Source organism: Delphinapterus leucas, chromosome 1, assembly GCF_059928025.1.
Source record: "Delphinapterus leucas isolate spDelLeu-1000000601 "Yukka" chromosome 1, BTC_Dleu_Yukka2, whole genome shotgun sequence".
In the NCBI taxonomy this organism is placed as follows: Eukaryota; Metazoa; Chordata; class Mammalia; order Artiodactyla; family Monodontidae; genus Delphinapterus; species Delphinapterus leucas.
Genome location: NC_143129.1, coordinates 52,097,834 through 52,118,929, shown reverse-complemented (window position 1 = coordinate 52,118,929; position 21,096 = coordinate 52,097,834). Strand labels below are relative to the sequence as shown.

At 41.4% G+C, this 21,096-nt stretch overlaps 1 protein-coding gene and 1 pseudogene across 4 annotated transcripts in view; both read left to right on the top strand.

Annotated features, from left to right (window-relative positions):
- LOC111184650 (geranylgeranyl transferase type-2 subunit beta-like) overlaps positions 1–6,489 on the top strand; it is a 53,547-nt pseudogene extending 47,058 nt beyond the window's left edge. Inside the window, exon 3 of the transcript XR_016392924.1 lies at positions 148–6,489. The product of XR_016392924.1 is annotated as a geranylgeranyl transferase type-2 subunit beta-like (transcript). The remainder of the gene's footprint in view (positions 1–147) is intronic.
- The window catches only part of C1H1orf21 (chromosome 1 C1orf21 homolog), a 152,638-nt gene that overhangs the window by 103,192 nt on the left and 28,350 nt on the right, over positions 1–21,096 (top strand). The gene's annotated exons all lie outside the window — the stretch shown is intronic.

Here is a 21,096-nt window from a genome sequence, read left to right as displayed (position 1 = left end):
AAGTTCCAGCATGCACTGTGCTAGTTATATCAGCGTACAGGAGTACTGGAACAGAGGGGGCCAGTCTAAAAGATAAGGGCTGAATGCAGTGCAGGCAGGAGAGTCCAGCTGCTTCATGGGATGTGAAAATCTACTTTTATATAATAGGGAGAAATCGACACAAGATTCTCCTTTTGTGCGGTGACAACTTTGGCTCTATTGGGGAAGCTGGATGCTATTAATGTGGAAAAGGCAATCGAATTTGTTTTATCATGTATGAACTTTGATGGTGGATTTGGTTGCAGGCCAGGTTCTGAATCCCATGCTGGGCAGGATTCCTGGCTATTACTAGTCAGTTGCTTCGAGTAAATTCTGATTTACTTGGTTGGTGGCTTTGTGAACGACAGCTTCCATCAGGTAGACTCAATGGAAGGCCAGAGAAGTTACCAGATGTATGCTATTCGTGGTGGGTGTTGGCTTCCCTAAAGATAATTGGAAGCCTTCATTAGATTGACAGAGAGAAACTGCGCAGTTTCATTTTAGCATGTCAAGATGAAGAAACGGGAGGATGCGGACAGGCCAGGAGATATGGTAGATCCTTTTCATACTCTATTTGGAATTGCTGGATTGTCACCTTTGGGAGAAGAACAGATGAAACCTGTTAGCCCTGTTTTTTGCATGCCTGAAGAAATACTTCGGAGTGAATGTTCAGCCTGAACTAGTGAGCTAGATTAGATCCCTTGATGCAAAAGGTGCTTAGTGTAATTTTACTGTTTTAACATTTCAGTATTTGAAGTGCTTAACAAACTTAATGGCTGCCATGTTAATATTTTGTACATGAATTGTGTTGATTTTAATAAATTATATAATTATACATATTGTAAATTAGAGACCTTTATTGTATCTTCAGCTTTCCGTTTTCTTCTGGAATGCTGTTATTCTGAGCATTAATATTTTGTTTATGCTTCAATGTATTTATCTTGTTTGTCTCCATAACAGCAAACTGAGTTGAACTCTATTTAGCTGATGAAGTCTTGTGTTCTGATTTTCCCATGTACTCCCTTGATATGTTATATATAACTATAGTTAACATAAATTGGTCTTTGTCAATGAGAATGTTAACTGATAAAGAATTGATGAACCCCATAGGAATTAAAAGATGAAAAAAAATAAATGGCTGAAATTTGGGAATATTTCAAAAAAAGAAAAGAAAATGTTACTTTGGTTATCAGAAAAACAACAACAATGACGTATTTGATATTTGTATCAAAAGTAAAATAGACATTTTTATCATTTGGCCTAGAGAAGGGACATACCTGTTCAGGAGAGTTGTTTCCATATATTCCTGGCATATTAGTTTAAAAGGATTAAATTAGTGAATCCATCTCTAAAGATCTAGGTCCATGCCTGGTACTCATCATAGTACTTAGAAAATGTCCACTGTACATTCAGATCTCAAATCTCTATTCATACATGTGCAGAGAGCCCAAAGCCTGCTGTGTACATCTCCTTGATTCTTCATGCAATCTGGATGTGACTTTTCACAGGTACCAGGATGAGGGAAGATGTATTTTATTATTTTAGGTTAGGAAAGAACAGTTAGCTTTAAAAATAAATCCAAGAGAAATAAACTAATGCCATTATTTTTCTTGAGAATGACTTCTGGATTTCTATTAATAATCCTAGGCTCAGTAGTTATTTCACAGTCTGTCTTTAAATAAATTTTTATTTTAAAAAACTATTGATAGTTTAGAATTCACAAAAATAACATCCTGCTGTTTATTCTTAAATCAAAAAAAGTCAGTGTCCGTTTACTGTTTGCCTAGCTCTGTGCTACACACTCTAAAGGCGCTATCTTATCCTCACGATTCTATGTTTATGGTTTTTACTCCTCTTTTCAGAAATAGAGGCTTCAAAGTCAAGTTACTAAGTGATGGCTTTGAACCTGTCTGCTTAACCGGGCTATCATGCGCCATTCATTCATTCATTCATTCACTCATCCAATGAATAAAACACATCAATTCAAGGAAGTCCATGTATAGCAAAGATTTTTAACCTTTATGGTCCACTTCCTTTGTATCATAATTTATAAAATAAAATCTATGTATAATAAAAATTATGAACAGTCCCTTAATCACTTCTTGTAACTTAAATTGGCCTATAATAAATTCTTTAAATTGTGATGGTTGGAAATGGACACAAAAATTGAAGCTTTTTTATTGTTTACTATTAAATTCAAAAGTCTATGTTATGTGTGTATGTCTAAGAACAACATAAACATTTTTTCTAACTCTGGAGACTGCAACCTCTAGCTAAAGAGTAGTCTTCTCCACCAACCCCCCACTCTCTATTATCCTGTTGTATTTTCTTCTTACTACTTCTCACTACCTGACTTGATATTATCCATGTGTTTGCTCATTTGCATTGCCCCTTGCTTCACTACAATGAAAGTTCTGTTAGGGGACCAGGTTTTTGTCTTTTTTTTTTTTCCCGTGCTTGCTCAGAGCTACTCGGTTCCATTTATGCAGAATGAATGAATGAATAGATGGATGAATGAATTTCTCTGCCTCTATCTGCTATGTTGGAGCAGAGGACTCCCCCCCCCCCCACCATTTTTAGGTTTCTAAGCTGTACCAGGGCTTTCCAGGAGATACCTGATGGGTGACTTTTCCCAACACTACCATGTGGCTCCACCGTTCCCCCTACCCCTCAGTCTGCTCTGACTTCCTGTGGGACCTGCTGCTGGAGCCCTAAACCCAGGAAGCCATCAGTGCCAGGCAAAGCCCCCGTGAGCTGCTGCTGCTTCCTGCACCTACACAGCCCCTCAGGGCCCAAGCAGAGGGCACTGATGTCCACAGCCAGAGGCTGCTTCTTTCATTATGGAAGAATCCTCACCAAAGTCCACCATTTCGTGGAACTGTTCTGTGAGTCTTCTCTGCTGGTGTGGGAATGAGCGCACACACACTCACACCCACATGCAGAGACACCTGTTACCTTCCTATCCCAAAGTTCTGGACCAGAGCTACCTTGTGCTCCTGAATTCTTTCAGGTTCTGGTGAAACCTCCCTTTCTATTTTTATCCCTAGGGCAGGGATTGGGACTAAGGGGAGAGATTATTGTGAGGCGGGTGGGAGGCTTGACTCAATCAGAAGTCCTGAGTGAGGAAAAATTCATCACAGCTCCGCTTCAACACTGAGGCATTAGCTAACAAGCCTCCTGCAGGAGAAATAACTTCCCTGCAGGCCACGTGGTACCTCCTGCAGATTGTCACTGTGTGGAACGGCCCGCTGACCCTCCAGGCCATCTGGATACAATGGACCCCTGAGATGAACTCACTTTAGCCCCGGCTAGGATGGCTGCTAGAGGGTGATAAAGCTTAGCTGCTTCCTTTCTGCTTCATTTTGGACTGTACTCTAGAAAGATATGTAAGAAATGGTATTTCTTATTAGTAATTGCCCACTCCACTCCTTCACTCCCCAGCACACACACACACACACACACACACACACACACACACACACACAGACATTCACAATGTTCACCATAGTATATATTCTCACGGAGTTTTATTTGGCTTCTTGGACAAATAAACCAAGGCAGGTGAGAGCTGGATAAGCCGTGGGGTAGGTCAGCCACAGTGGTAGGATTTGAGTCTCCCGACCTAAGAAAAGGAACATGCAGTGCCTGTTGACAGGCATGACCTTGTTCCATGCATGCTTCTTGCAACTTAAAGCGTATCCAGAAACCTGTTCTAGCTTCCAGCGCAGAGAGTCACAGAGCCTCTGCTAGTAAAGGAGGCTTTGTTCTAAGAAGGCTGGTGCCTCTCGTGGATCTGGGCAGAGGAGAGGGCAGGGGCCTTCTGCCAGAGGCTAGGCCAACACAAAGAAAGGGAATCGGGGGACTACCCCCTATTTATTTAAAGAAAACAAGAAAGAAGGAAGCTTCCACCATCACCACCACTGTGACCACTGCTCACTATTTTTTCAGGTTTGTGTACCCTTATAATGCTTTTAACCGGAAAAGGCTATTATGTTTTATTTTGAAACAATTTAGTATGTTGAAGAAGATGAAGGAAGGGAAGACAGAACCAGCCTTAGAAATCCTGGAATAGTGACAGGGCCCAACAGGACCAGACCTTTCCTATGGGGAAAAACCATACTCCACGCTTTGTAAAAACATGGTCCTTACTATTAAGGAAGATGGCTATAATATTAGAAAGGAAGAGATGAATGGAAGACTGTCTTGGCTTAGAAAATCTATTTCTTTTTTTTGTTCAACTGAGTCACTGTGATAAAAGTGGCCTGAGCATCACAAGATTTGCTAACCTTTTGTCATCTCCCCTCGCACTCTGTTCCCGAAAATGTTAGTGGTTTTTTTTTTTTCTATCAGCCTTTCTCTTGCTTCAAACAGTAGTTTCTCCTCATAGACAAACATTACATCAGTTTATGAATTATCACTGATTTTTTTTTTTTTTGGCATGTATGTGAGCTGCCCTCTGCTCCCATCTTTGCACTCTCCAATTGGAATTCTTAACCAAATGCCTTGGCCCCCTGACTCTCAAGAATATCAGTTTGGGGGTCATGAATTGATCTATTATTGTTCTTGTAGTATTGAGTTAGCCTAAGAAGCCCCATTTGCAACATCATTCCCATGCAGTTTTAATCTCCACTTAGGAAGTATTTAGATTAATTCTGGTGCTAATTGATTATATATTAGTTTGGATTATTTTAAAGTAATTTTGTTTTAACTTTAAAAAACCACCACCAGTAGCTTGGCAGTACTACCACAGAATGTTCTGAGTGAGGAACATTGTTTTCAATAACCCCACTGTGATTTGGGTACAGCCATTCACTCATGAAGTGGGGAATTGCAGTGGAACTTCACCAACGTGCAGTTGTCCTAAAAGGACATCAGGATAAGCCCCTGTTTGTTAAACGAATTCAGGCATAGGTCTATATACAAAATCTAACACATGTCCTGCTTTACCCGCTTGGTTTTCGGAATGCTAAGAGCTAAGGGCCGCTGGCTGCAGTGCCCAGGGCCAGGCCGTTCCAGCCCATTTCCTGTCTCCTCTTCCTTCCCTTCTCACTAATTCATTAGCAGTCATTAAAGTGGAAGCTTAGCTTACAGTTTTCCCCTTAGCTTTCTGTTTTCCTCTTCAGCTACCACTTCACAGCTTCCCCAACACTCACCAATAAGAAGCTTTCAGCACGTGAGTCGCAGAACGCAGTCCTTAACGTTCATCAATAAATGATTTCTGTGGCCCTGCTTTGTGTGAATAATGACTGCTAATTTCACTCAGGCTCACTGAACATTTGATCTTGGCAAGGTGACAAGTTGTAGATTTTTTCTTTTATTTCCTGGGATAGCCACTAGGATTTTTTTTTTTTAACATCCATTTTCTATGCCAGGAATTCCAAAGTCAAAATATACAGAAGCATCGAGCAGGAAGACAGGCTGAGGTCAAGTGTAACCATCTACTACAGTACAGGGACCTCTCTCCAGTACCCCCAACACAGGGTCCTTTGGCGGCCAGCTGCCACCCCTGTGAGGGGAGAAAACTCCCAATCACCAGGCTTGTACCCTCTGGTTGCTGGGTTGTCAGATGCTTTGTGTGAGCTGAGGCCAGGATCTTAAGCTCTCTGCTTCTTCATATGAAATGGTGACTGTAATAATAGCAGTTATTTCCTCATAGAATTGTTGAGTGTGTTAAATCAATTAACACACATAAAACCTGTGGACAGTGCCTGGCAAGAGCTAGTGCACAGTCACTGCTTGTGCGTAATGCTGCCTCTGTAGGTGGAACCCTGGAGTAGCAGAGAGAGGAGGGGTGAGAGTCAGTCTGACTGGTGAGAGCTCAGACTCTGCCAGTACCTAGTTCTGTGAACATGCTTACTATTTTCTGAGCTTGGATTTCCTTCTGTGTAACATGTGGATAAGGAGTCCCTGGCATGTACTTGATGTAGCAGGCAGTCAGTCAAATGCCAAGTGCTTTAAAGGGTTAGTGAGAATTCATGTAAGTTGCCTGATACAGGGTAGACATACATTAAACAATCATGATTCTTCACGTTTCCTGCTTAGTTGAAGAGGCCAAAAAAGAAGATTCTGTTTGCTTTGCCTTAGGAGACAGTATAGCACTGTGCTTGTCACATTAGTGCCTAATAGATATTGGACTATTTTGCTCAAAGGAGTAAATAAAGGAGAATAAAGATGAAATTGAAGAGTAATTCAGGTTTGGAGCTTCTAAGAACCGAAGAAAGGACGTGAAAGATTTTTGCAAACCTAGAAATGAAAAACCTGTTACATTAACCTATTAGAATGTATAAGATTCTCTGATGTGTATAAGCTCAGAGTTTCTAGTAATATTTCTCTTCAATGATAGCAAAGCTACACTGGTTCATGCGAGCCAAAAGAAAAGGCAGGTTAGAATACTTTCAAGGAAATTCAGGCTTTTTCCTTTCAAGTATTACAGTAACCCCCCTTTCTGGAGAATCCAGCTGAAAGAGTCTTTGTTAGGTGTCTTTTCTGCAGGTAAAGGAGATCCTAGCTGGTGCAACCAACCTCTTCCCCACCATCAACTCCAGACACCCCAGACCAACAAGTCATGACCTCCAGAATCCTCAAATACAATGCTGTGATCCCTGGCTCACCACGTCTAAAAGGAGCCAGTCCCTGGCAAAGATGCCCCCGTGACATTAATTCTTCTCTTTACCTTGAATGAACTTTGATTGTAGATTAAAGAGATGGTGACTAAGGGCAGCTTTTACATTGCCTGTTTTAATGAATAAACGGGAATTATTTTTAATTAGTGCTTCAGTTGTCTCTGTAAACGATGCCCTCTGATTTGCTTAAGGGCCTTTTGAAAAACATTTATTTCCTTAATTTTGTTAAGCATTGCTTGTTTGCAGTGCTACTTTTGTTCTCTGTGAGAAATCTTTTAAGTAGAGATCATTTCCAGCCTTTGTGGACTAATCCAATTTTAGTGGAGATCATCTTGACAAGAACATTTACCATATTTAGAATACATTGCCGGGCAGTGGGTTTGCCTAGTCCAAGGGGAGTCTACCAGTGCAGAACAAGAAGGCACTTTCATGTAATTCAGAGCTGGCTCCATCTCCAAACCCTCTGCTCTCCTCAAAGACACATGAGTGCGCCCCCCAATTTCCATGGCTGCAGGGGTAGGGAGTGCAGATCCGCGGTAAACCTTGCCAAACCACCTTGAGCAGGGCTATACTATAGGCCCTTGGTCTGATAAGATGTTACCCAGGTGACAGCACACATTCAATGACAAGATGAAGCCACAGTTGGCATTTTGGGATCAATAGATGTGTTAGTTATAGGACATAATCAGATCACTTGTCTTAGTCCCAATATCATATTCAAAATGTTTTCTCTCCTAAATTCTTGAAATTGCTCCCCGAGAAGTAACTTTTGGTTCCAAAAGTCCGATGTTGCCTATTAATAGATATATTTTTAGGATGTTTTAAAATATGACACTTGGGTATTTCCCCCAGTTTCTTTTTTTAAAAAATCACCCTAGAATCAGTTTTCACCCACTAAAAGCCTTTTCGAGTTTTCTTTTTTTAGTCTATATTCCAGAATAGTAGCTTCAGAGTTGCCAACTGAAAAAGGACCTGTGTGTTGTGTATGCTGCTGGAAGCTATTTTCAAGCACAAACTAAATAGTTTTAAAATACTAGTACATGGAGTATCTCACGTGGTTTTGTGTCTAGCAGGAAAAACCACTTGGCCTCAGTGCTCTAAAATCTGTCAGGTCTTCTGATCAGGAGCAGTAATTATCTTGAGAACCGAAAGGAAAAAAAATTACATTTGTCTTAGTAATTTCCAAGAAGGTAAATAAATGGTCCTTTTAGCAAAAGGGTGTTAGGCTGTTCACTGCCAACTTTAAACCGCAGTGATAGAGTAATAGCTCTCCCTGAACTGTAGGAATGCTCCCATCAACGTGGATAAACTCCATAGGAACTAGCCCACATTTCTGTCCATACAATTTGTCCATCAGCAAGTGTTCATTGGGTTCCTTTTGCCTAGCACTGCTCTAGCAGCTGCATAAAATATCAGAACAATTCATTTACTCCATAAGGGGGAGTGATGTGCTGGAGTTAATAGATAATTGTTATTCATTCAAAAAAATTTAAACATCCACTACTAGAATTATTTTGTGTAGAACTTGGCACAAGTCTAGAATGAATAATGTTTTAGACCACAATTGAAAGTTCAGAGAAGGATATCTATCTATACATATGCTTAATTCCTAATTGTGTGGCCTTTGGGGGTGGTTCTGCATGCTCTTTGGCCTTTTATGTGTTTAATTAACTACATCACATTTTCTATTTTAGACCTGAGCTCATGTGGCCAAAATTGTATCAGTTCAGCACAAGCACTGCTGTGCTTGCTAACCTTCCTAATCCTGTGTATTTCCTGCATCATGATTTATTTAACAAGTATTTAGCTCATTTAGCTTAATTGTGGAGCCAAGGTAGTTAGAACTAAGATTTCCTGATTTCTAGTGTTTTGGTTCCACTAATTTGACCTTGTGCTTCCTTTAGCTCACAGATTCCATTAACTACCCCAAGACACAAGTCTTTACACCATGCGTAATGCCCTAGAGACATTTCCACCTTCTTTTGGTTTAACACCTACATCTCATTATCTTTTAATTGAGTTCTTGGACATACAAATGGAAAAGAAAATAATGGGTGATTAATGCTTCTTCCATGAATAAGAGCTAACTGTACATATAAAGAATATAACTTATTTTAAAATTTCTTCTGCAGTGAAATATTGTGTTGGTTAACAGTTACCAGACTGAGGTTAAACAGACTTTAATTAGAAATTACAAGCCCATAGCACTACTGCATGCAAATCTAAGAACACCAAATGGACGCAAACCCTAAACTTGTTCAGCAGCACCCCCTAGCATATATAAATTTAGGCTGTCAGTCTAGGAAGCAGATTCTAGTTCTCATGTCCTATCTAAAAAGTATATGTCTTTTATACGTGTCTAGTTATATTGGCGCATTCTTCACATTATTCCTGAATTGAATGTCTGAAGGTAACTATAAACAGAGGGTAGTGTAATCTAGTAGAATAATTTCTTGTGCAAATATTTTCAAAATGATTTTACTTTAACTGTGGCTGTCTTCTATTCATTGTCTCTGCTTTGGTTGGCTGATGTAAAGAGATTTTTGTTTTCTTTTGGAGTCAGTCATCTAGGAAAGAGGAAAAGCATAGCTGGGGGAGGTTCCTAAAGCAGATCGTGGAAATCCACAAGGTAGACGTAGTATGTTTAATTGCCTTTGGTAAGTGTTAAGAACACAGCCTCTGGAGCCAGACTCTCTGAGTTTTGTGATCTTGGGCAGGCTCCTTAACCGCTCCATGACTTAGTTTCCTCCTGTGTAAAATGGGTTAATAGTAATAGTACCTGTCTCAGGGAGCTGCCACAGTTAATACAAACACTTTGGAAACCTAGCTCCTAATGAGTGCTCAGTGATGATCGACGGTCATTGTTATCATTATTTCACCATGAATGCTTGGATGTGGTCATGATCTACAGTTTGGGCCCTGACATCAGAAAGACCTGAGTTCAAACCCTCTGAGAGTCCTTGGGCAAGTTGCTGAAACTCAATTCATCACCTCTAAATGGGCATGATAATAACAACTACTTCATAGAGTTGTCGAATTAGACAACGTATGCAAGGTGCCTACGTTAGACTAGGTAGGACAGGTGGATCATAGCTGTTACCCATTATTTCCTTTTGAAACACTGATAAAGCAACAGTTAAAGAACTCTACAGAATAGCAATAATCCTCTATGACTAAGAACAGGAAAAAATATCAACATTCTGTAAGATGGAAAGCTAAGTCAGGAAACTGACTTAGCAAACCCAAGAAAGCCAGTTACACTGTAGAACGAACGAAAGGCTCAGGAATTGCTAGCAGAGATATCTCTGGAAATGGAGGGGAAAGTGGGGCTGAAAACAAGAGGATTCATTGAAAGTCAGTATAAAAAGCAGACTCCCAGGTCGCCTTCTACATTCCTTCCAGCCGGGCACTATTGAGGGCTAGGATGCCAAAATGAAATCAGGGCTTTTAAGTGAAAGTCGGCATTCTGAATGCCAAGGTCCTTGGTTGTCTTCCCCTATCTGGCTCCCAGGGTGCTGGCAAGGAGGTTTAGACTCTCCAAGATGAGATGAGATGCGCCTTCTCTGGGATCCCTACCAGCCCAAGTAAATAGATCCAAGGACGCTGCCCTTGGAGGTTACTGAGCTAAAAAGCCCTGTCGTATCCCTGAAGCCCACAGTCCACATGCCCAGCCTGTGTGCACGGGGCTTCCAGTCGGCTGACTAGCGTCCCATGCTTCACTGGGACAGAGTCAGGGATCCCAGACCACAGTCCCCCGTGGGTGCATCATAGTGGGGTGTACATGAGGCAGATCATTTGCTCGTGCCATTCAGGCCTCTTAGGTATGTTTGTTTAGGTTTTAGGATCCATTCATTGCTTCAATCCTAGCATGTTCCAAGCATACCCCTGGATTTGTCCTCAGGTATACCTCATACCTAGCTGGCACTCAGTGACTGTCAGCTGGCATCGTTACGCATTCAGCCATCACAGGACAGAGCAAGTCACCTTCCACTTGTTTCACCTACTTCCAGAATTAGAAGATATGATTTGAACATTCACCTGCTTTTATAACTCTGCCACTTGTGGAAGTTCCACAGCAGAGAGGAAGAAACCCTGGATTAAAGGACAGGTTTTTAATTCTGCCACTAATATTATGACCTTCACGAAATCCTCTGATCTCTCTAGACCATGGTTACCACCAATGTAAAGGGGACAGATTAGACCACCTTTAGACACGGCTTCCTGGCTCCCAAATACCCCACAGTATCAGGCCAAAAAGTGTTTCAGAACAAGTCTTTGAGGCTGACCTGGTTACTTTTCAGAAGTGTACATGCATACTACTATAATTATAAAAAAATGTATCTGTAGTAATAAATAACTTTAAATCATGAAGATAAAAAGTAATAAAAAATGATCCAATATCTACCATGTTCCAGATGCTTGCATTATCATATTTAATCTCATTTCATGGGACACTAGTGCTTTATGAAAGACATTCTGTTACCCCATTTTGCAGAGAAAGTAACTGAGGCTCTAAGAATTTTTACGTACAAAATTTACAGACAGTACGTGGCACAGTCTGGATTTTGAAGACATGGCCACATCTAGAGGCCCAGTTCTCCAAACCTCACCATGCGCCTCTTTTCTGAACTCTGTTTGGTGCTTCCCCAGTAAGATCATTACACTCATTCTAGTTCCCTCTCAACTGCTGTCAGTTTTTAGTCTGGCTTTATTGCCTTTCCCTGGAAAGTTACATGTTTCCCCCTAAAGTTGATTGGCATTGGAATCATAAACAAACCAAGACCTACAGGCCTTTCACAAAGTTAGTTTGCTCTCAGGGCTTCCCTGGTGGCGCAGTGGTTGAGAGTCCACCTGCCGATGCAGGGGACATGGGTTCGTGCCCCTGTCCGGGAAGATCCCACATGCCGCCGAGCGGCTGGGCCCGTGAGCCATGGCCGCTGAGCCTGCGCGTCCGGAGCCTGTGCTCTGCAGCAGGAGAGGCCACAACATTGAGAGGCCCGTGTACCGCAAAAACAAACAAACAAAAAAAGTTAGTTTGCTCTGAGTTCTCAAAGTCCAAGGGCATTTAAAATGTTCTGCCTGTGTGTGGGACTTCCCTGGTGGTCCAGTGGTTAAGACTCCTCACTTCCACTGCAGGGGGCGCAGATTTGATCCCTGGTCATCGGGGAACTAAGATCCCACAAGCTGCACTGTGTGGCCAAAGAAAAAATGTTCTGCATGTGTGAAATAACACATGTTAAAATTTCTGCATAGCTGAACTTCTATAGGATGTGTAGTTTTTCCCAGTGCGGCCAAACTGGCAGATGCATTGTTTTTCAGTGGATTATGTGACATACCAGTTGCCCTTTGAGATTGCAGACTATATAAATGTACAAGGAAATATTTTAACAGATCTTGGTACATAAATCTGTTTTCTGTTTAATGTTGATTTTGAAGTGTATAAAAATAAGGAGAGAACATAAAATAGATTTGATGAAGCAAACAGGAAAATCTTATAGAAGTTTGGGGGCAGCTGGAGGTGAGAACTCCCTCCAAACTTGGCTGTGCATTTTTTTCAATTGGGTAAAAAATACTTAAAGTTAGCTGTTTTAACTATTTTTAAGTGGATAGTTCAGTGGCATTAAATGCACTCACATTTTTGTGCAACCATCACCATCATCTATTTCCAGAACTTTTTTCATCTCGCAAAACCGAAACTCTGTACCTGTTAAACACTTAACTCCCCATTCTCCCCTCCCCCTAGCCCCTGGCAACAACCCTGTGCTTTCTGTCTCCATGAATTTGACTACTCTAGTTTGCTGTGCATTTTGTAGGTCTTACGTGACATGATCAGTATTATAATTAAGAGAGTAACAGCTGACATGTGTTGGCACCCAAAAGGTTTATGGTGAAAATATTTCAAAGGTATTTAGAGTGAAATGACATATGTTAAGCTCTTTATCCTTCTTTGAAATAAGTAATGAACTATTTGTTTTTAAACTCCTGAGGTTCTTACAACTCAGCTTCTTAAAAGTGATGATGCCCATGTGCTCAGACAGGTGTTATCCCTCGCTCTTTTCTCCCATGGGGCCCCAACCACAATTTTAGTGAAAACTACAATAAAAGCACCATTCCTTCTTCCCTTTGGTCCCCCCAGCCCCATGACCCCGCTCCAAAGTTCATTCCCGAGATCCCCCTGCCTTTTCAGGGCCCAGCCTCATATTCTGAGTGGGATTAATGTTGTGAAACAGTGTAGCACGCAAACAAAGGAGGACAAATGTTCATTCATTCTTTCCTAAAACAGATCTTTATTGAACACCTACCACTGTCACTTACTGCATGCAAGGATAGACAAGACACCAGCAAGGGGCTTACATTCTATTAGGTTGAAGCATTTAGAACTCGTGTGGTAAGAAGAGAGAGATGTGTGAACAGGTAAGCCAAGGCGCCATCACAGAAGTCTGTGCCAGCAACACTGAGAGAGGAAGTGCTTCCACCCAGAAGGGTGAGGGTGTCGTCATGGTGTTTTCTTTGGCCTTTTGGCCTTTCTTCACAAGGCTGTTGCAGTATACCATGCAACTTGACTTGCTTCTGCAGCTCCTGTTCATGGTCTCCAGATAGATTTGGAGTCGTCTGGAAGACACAGAAGCAGAAGACTAGGTGGTGGTCCATTCATTTGGACAGGGAAGCAGCAGTTCCCATTGCCACTTGTCTCGCATTTCCATCCTCCTCAGTCATTGAATGGAAGTGTAAGAATTTTCTAGAGCAGGGTTGAATGTCCTATTGTACATGCATTAGCTAAATTCTGTCATTTGCCTCACACTTCGTTGGAGACTGAACTTTTCTTTAGAAGGTTAAACAGAGAACACTAATTCATATCCAGGTTAAAGTGTTCTCTCAGAGAAAATTCCTGAATAGACAGCTGCCTGATTTGGGGGAGGGCAAGTAGAGCTTTCTACAAGACATAATGATGATAGAAACGGGTCTTGCTTAGGTGGTAATTGGAGATTGGGACCCAAGGTGACAGAACAGGGAGATAGGGGTGGAGAAGGATCTCACTGCCATCAGTGCAGAAAGAGGTTGTATGCTGTGGAGAAGGCCATGGCATTGTCCTGGGAAAGCCAAGAACTTAGGTCCTCTTGACCCAATTTTTAAAAAGTAGCATGATGACACTCCAGTCTGGTCCATCTAAAACATTCCACTGGATTGGAGTTTCCGCTTGACCACATATAAAGTGTATTTATTTTAGGGGGATAATACACACACATACACACACATGCATACACACACACAGTGCTGGTAAACCAGGTCTCTGGGTGAAAAAAGTCCTGATTTATACCATTTGTGAATTTCCATAGTGTAAATACACCCACAAAGGCTGATTTCAAACCACCAGCAGTTCACTCACAGAGTTCCTGAATATTTAACAGTTGGCACTCCCTAGTAAGAGCCAGCTCCAGCATACCACTGGATGTGTGTATTATGTGCGTAAATAACCATTTTTAAGAATTTAAGTTTGAGTGCCTTTGGACAGACACTCACTGATGACTGTTCTTACCAGTTGTACCTGCTCCCTCTGTTCCCTCTTGTTTACTCAAGGCCTCCCTCCCCTCTCGTTACTGGCCTGGCCTTGACTTGCTTTGGTCTGGGAGGTGCAGATGCTATTTCACAGTCATGGCCGTGGGAGGATTGCCAAGGTTCTTGCCTGTGTCTTTAAAATTGTATGTGCCTTCCAGGCCTGTGTCTCATCTTTAGGTATTAGAACATAAAGGGGAAGTTTGAGGTTGCGTGAGCTTCGCTTACTCCCACCTTCTTTAATTCATATAGATTTGGCTTTTTTAAGAACGTGAAATACTTATTGAAAGATGTATACGCGGAGTTCTTATCCCCTTTCAGCCAATAACACTCTGACCTTGGGCAACTTGTAAAATATCAGTTCACATTTGAGATTTTATGTCAGTATCCCATAAAGTCTTTAATGCAGGAAACCTTGGATTTTGGTCAAAGATATCCTTTAAGTCGCCTTCACGTGGTATTTCCACAGTGCTGTGGTATATGCCAGGGTACAAACAGGGTTGTTTGTTTTGTTTTTTTAAATTATCCTTCAGAAAAGTGATGCCACCTTGTATTTGAGTCACGTGGTACAGGGCTCTCTTGTTGTTTTAAACGCGAAGTTTGAGAGAGACATATTAGCCTAAAACACTTGACTTTATTAGTTAGGGATCACTTTAGATGCTTTTAGAGATCTTCTGACAGAATCAGTTTTGCTTCTAGGTGAGAAAAAAATCACTGTGTCATTGTAAACAACCTTTTAACAGTGATTTTGAAAGAACCATGCAGTAAGTGGTGAACAATGTGGAGATCACCACTCCTAAATGTTTATTTATGGCTTGGAATTAAATTTCCAAGGCAACAGCATACAAAAATTCAAAATGCATTTTATTTCAAACAAATTAGAAGTGAAGATGGAAACATGAGAAGACTCAAAAAGTTAGTGACTCTGTGAAAACACCAATGTCCGATGCACCTGAAAAGTTTAAATCCTGAGATATTAGTGTGAAAAAAGTATTTCTAAATTAATATGATTTTTTACACAGTATGTGATTTTAAATATATATGTGTAGCCGAATTAATAAATTATATATTACAAGTAGTCACTTGAAGCTTCCAACCACATACCTAAAAGATTATAAATTTAGGCTTCCAAGACACATTTCTGAGGATATTTTATTTGGAAGAACAGGGATCACCTTGTATTTAGGCCTGTGTTGTTCATTAAAGCTCTTAAACATGTATTTTAACATATTTTTCTCCCGTTGCCAGTTACCTTTTTTTCCCTAATACTCAGATGGGGAAAGATTTTCACCTAAATAAGAGGCTAAGAATGAGGGAACAAGCAAACTGGCTCTTAAGACTTATTTGTGGGACTTCCCTGGTGGTCCAGTGGTTAAGACTCTGCACTTCCACTGCAAGGGGGGTGAGTTCGATTCCTGGTTGAGGAACTAAGATCCCGCATGCAGCACGGCCAAAAAAAAAAAAATTTTTTTTTTCTTTAATAAGACTTATTTGCCTAGGAGGATTTAGAGAGTAAGAAGAATGGAGAAAATAGATCGAACACTCAGAAACCATTTTACATAAGGTAGACTTAGTAAGCTAAGGCTTATTGCACCATTAATAAACCCTGATTTGAAAGCCTCATAATAAAAGAACCTCAGAGAGATAAATGACAGCAGCTGGGGACATAGGTCACTTGTTCTTACCTTTTCTCCCCAGCTTGGTGGCAGGCTGCCGAAGGGGGCCCAGTCCAATCATGGTCCCACATCAATAGCAAGTTCTCGGCTCTGATGTTTGATGGGAATGGACACCCAAGTTGAGGGAAAATGTGGAGAAGGGTCAAAATGAGAGCTTCTCTAGAAATCTTCCGAAAGACTGAGAAGATAAGCAAATAAAGACAGTCATGGTCAAACACACTCCTTTTTAAAGCATCTCAGGATCAATTCTATTTGTGACATTTAGAATGAAGATATTTCTAGCGGCACATTTCTCCAAAAGGAAAAAAAAAAAAAAGGATGTGCTTATTACTCTTTATTGCCCTAAATACCATATTTCTATTTTAAAGAGCTTTTTCAATCCAGATGCTAGCTGCGACCAATCATTCTTTTCCTAGCTCTGGGCTAAAAGTACGTCAATTAATGGAACAACACCAGCTTTGATTATTGACTGTCAAGTCTGTGTATAAAAATCTAGTGACTGTGTCCACACTGTAAAATAATCGTACCATGGCAGAACTAATGCTTGTAGTAGCAAGACAGCTGGGGGTACTATTGAAACAACGACTTCCCCTCATTTCCTCTGACTTCTGGTGGAAAGAGGTTACAGAAGGGTAAAGGAGAGAGTGTACGGGCTGGGAGCTAAATTTAGAATTAGCCAGGATTCATCATAGAAGTGAAGGAAGAGATAATAAATGAAAAAAAGAAATCAGTTCTTTTCCACCCATCAGAAGCTTAAAACATCTGTATGTGAAAACATAAAAAGATTTTTTTAAGCCTACTTTAAAAAAGTCATAAAGGCCAAAACAGTGAGAGGCCTGCGTACCACAAAAAACAAACAAAAAAAAGTCATAATACATGCAACAGAGAATTTCTATATTTTATAAATATGTATAGTAATAGAAAAGAAATTCATACAAAGAGTTCATAGGCAGAAGAGTAAACGATGTTGTGGTCTCTATTGCTTCTCTTCCCCCAGCAAGCCCCCTGACTCCTGCTAAGAGACCCCACCCCACTTTCCTAGTGGTTGGCACCTGATGAAAGGCAGGCTCAGCAGTGTTTCCTTGGGATCCTTGTAACTGGAGCTAACACGGGTCCCTCTTGCACGTTGGGTCACAGAGTTGGAAGGATTGAATCTGGGGTTGCCATAGGGTCTTTCTTTTTTTTTTTTTTTTGTGGTGCGCGGGCCTCTCACTGTTGTGGCCTCTCCCGTTGCGGAGCACAGGCTCCGGACGCGCAGGCTCAGCGGCCATGGCTCACGGGCCCAGCCGCTCCGCGACATGTGGGATCTTCCCGGACCGGGGCACGAACCCGTGTCCCCTGCATCGGCAGGCGGACTCTCAACCACTGTGCCACCAGGGAAGCCCGGGTCTTTCTTTTAATTTTTATTGGAGTATAGTTGATTTACAATGCTGTGTTAGTTTCTGCCATAGAGCAGAGTGAATCAGGTATACATATACATAGATCTACTCTTTTTAAGATTCTTTTCTCATATAGGTCATTACACAGTGCCATAGGGTCTTGAAAAATGAAACCAAGGTGATAAGCAAAGATGAGAGCCAGGGAGAGAGGGAGCATTGCTTGACCACCTAGATCCCTTTCGGTCTGAGGTCAGATTCACCCCTGTGAAGTAAGCCGGTAAATTCTGGGCCTTCAGACAGGTGTTCTGTCTGTCTGTAGTATTCCTCTGCCATCCCTCTGATACAGATGTGACCCCAGTCTCATCTGCCTTTGCTCCTACATGAATGTTGCTTAGGATCCACATGGATAGACTACGTGTAATAAGTAAAGGATTTATCTAAAAAATAATTGCATTCTAATATACCCATTCAGAGAGACAGTAAATTGTCTCCTAATTTATTCTGATTCTTTAGGACATCTAGGAACAGGCCCTCAAGCTTCCGTTTCATTCCCTTCTAGAAAAATGCACCACTGCCCAGACCATTTCTGCGTTAACAGACGTGTCAGCTTTCCGTTGCTTGCCCAAAAAGATACCTTTACTTGAAATGTCAACCCACCCATTATGCATTTGTAGCAAGAAAGTAAAAGCACTTGTTTATATCCATATTTCACCCTTTTAATCAGTAACCCTAAACCTCCTTTATTTCCCATTTAGTCACCACCATTTCCTGCTGTCAGCTAAGCCAAAAATCTGGCTGTCATCTTTCACTATACTTTTCCTCTTCCATCTCCTGTGTACACTCAATTAACCTCAAGTCTTTTCTATTCTCATATTATCATTTTGCATTTGGAGTTTTTTCTCAGATATTTGCAGTTGCTCCCTGAGGGCAGGGATCTCATTGGTCTTTTCTTGTTGTTACCCTCAAAGCCTAGCAAGGTGCCTAGTACATAGTGGACACTCAGTAATTTTCTTGATAACTCTCAAATCTGTTCCCTTGTCTCTAATTCCCAGAGTAATTAGCTATCTTATCAACACTAGCATTTGGTATGCACTAGCTAGCTAGCATTTGGTATGCACTTCCTATATAGCAGGCAACCCAGTGAAGTAGGTACAACTTTTATCCCCATTTCATAGGTGAGGAAACTGAAGCACAGAGGTTACATAATCTGCTCAAGGTGACACAAGTAGAAAGTGAAGAGGAAGTCTGACTGCAGAACCCATACTCTTGTTATCTGCTGTGCTGTCCCCTCTTGTCTTGCTAGCTTGACAGCTTCCTGACCAGCTCTCTGATCCCATCTTTTTTTCAATGGAGTATAGTTGATTTACAATATTATATTAGTTTCAGGTGTATGACATAGTGATTCAATATTTTTATAGATTATACTCCACGTAAAGCTATTATAAAATATCGGCTATATTCCCTGTGCTGTACATTATACCCTTGTATCTTATTTTACACCTAGTAGTTTGTACCTCTTAATCCTCTTCCCCTATTTTCCCCCACCCCCCGAGCCCTCTCTGATTCCATCTTTAAAACACACTTCTGACGTGACAGAAGCTTCATAAACTCCTGCAGTAGTTCCACCTCATGTCAAAGGAAAATCTAAATGCCCAACATGAACCATTCATGGGCCAGCCTCTGCCCACCTCACCACCCTATCTTTCACACAGCTTCCTGGCACCCCATGCTCTCTGTGGATCTACCGGGCTCCATACAACTATACATGCCTGGTTCTCTTCTCTCCCTGCCAGGTATACATTCTTCAAGACCCAATCCTGCCTTTCCGTCTGCAGGAAGCTTCCCTGATCTCCTCCTCTGGGTTGTGTCATTGCAAGTGCTTCCACCACGCATACTTGTATCTTCTTTTTAACTTCTATTTTTTTAAATGTCTGTTCACTTTGTTTTTAGTAGGTGAAGATCATACCTTTGATTCCCTAGTACAGCCTGGCACATAGGTACCATTAAATAGTGATTTAGTGAAGAATGGGCCATTGGGTTTCTCTACTATAGTTTTCTACTAGTATTTTTTAATATATGTCTCTATCCCTGTTTGACTTTTCATTGTGAGCCATGAACCTGGGTTTTGATATTTGTTTGGCCTGAGATGACTGACTGAGTTTTGCAGATGTGACAGGCTGAATAATGACCCCCCCACACCTCCCAATTTGGCCACGCCCTAATCCCTGGAACCTGTGAATATGTTCCCCTACATGGGAAAAGGAACTTTGATAAAACTAAGGATCTTGACCTGAAGAGATTATCCTGGATTATCCCAAGGATCCTTACAAGAGGGATGCAGGAGGATAAGCATTAGAAAAAGAAGATATAAGGATGGAAGCAGAGGTCAGAGAAGAGAGATGCTAAGCTGCTGACTTTGAAAATGGATCAAGGAGCCATGAGTCAAGGTAAGCAGCCTCTAGAAGGTGGAAAGCAAATACTCTCCTAGAGCCTCCAGAAGGAAGAAAGACTTGAACACCAATTTTAGACTTTTGACCTCCAAATTTATGTTTTAATCTAAAAGTCTGTGGTAATTTGTTAAGCAGCGGTAGGAAACCAATATAGATTTTGTTACCTTGAAACATGGCAGTGCTGTAATAAATACCTAAAAATGTGGAAGTGACTATGAAATTGGGTAGTGGACAGAGACTAGAAGAATTTTAAAGAGCATAATAGAAAAAGCCGAGATTGCACGGAACAGCTAGTAGAAATATGGTTATTCAAGAATCTGCTGCAGGGCTTCCCTGGTGGCGCAGTGGTTGAGAGTCCGCCTGCCGATGCAGGGGACACAGGTTCGTGCCCCGGTCCGGGAAGATCCCACATGCCACGGAGCGTCTGGGCCCGTGAGCCATGGCCACTGGGCCTGCGCGTCCGGAGCCTGTGCTCCACAACGGGAGAGGCCACAGCAGTGAGAGGCCTGCGTACCGCAAAAAAAAAAAAAAAGAAAAGAAAAGAAAAGAATCTGCTGGTGAGGGTTCAGAAGGAAATAAGGAAGATGTTATTTGAAACTGGAGAAAAGGGGACCACTGTCATATACTAGGAAAAAGCTTAGCTGAATTGTGTCCTACAGCATTGTGGCAAGCAGAATTTATAAACAGTGAACTTGATTATTTAGCTAAGATTTCCAAGCAGAGTGTTCAAGTCACAGCCTAGTTTCTTCTTGCTGCTTATAGTAAAATGCAAAAGAAAAGAGAAAAATTGAGGGAAGAGCTGTTCCTTAATCAAAAAGGAACCAGGACTTGATGATTTGGGAAATTCTCAGCCTACCCAGATTGCGAAAGACACTAAAGCTAAGAGATTCACTCTCTGGAAAGCATGCTCTGGAAAGAAAACCAAGAGTGTAGCTGAACAATATGTTGCTAGTTTCTGGAAAGGATTAAAAAGTCAGAGCATTTAATCACACAGATGTCTCTTTGAATAGATTAGGCATGTGATTTAGGCATGAATTCCCTCAGCCATCTCAGCAGAAGCCAGGAATAGAGATAGGATTATTCAGGAAAGATCTGTGGAGGAACATCCTGTGCTATGGAGTGAATACCCATGGCATACACAGGAGACCCATGAGGATCTCAAGGAAGTTATACCAACAGAAATACTGCTTCTTTGAACTGAAAAGAACAGAGAGAGGGTGAAATGAAAGAAGGTTGTTGCACTCCCAAACTTCTGTAGGCAGGAAACAATGTGATAAAACAACTCAGCTGCAAACCTGTGCTACCCTTCAAGAAAAAGGAAGAAAGACTACAAAGATGGAGCCACAGGCCCAAAGGGCAGAGTCTTAAACCACAGAGGATTATTCCAAGGCCTTGA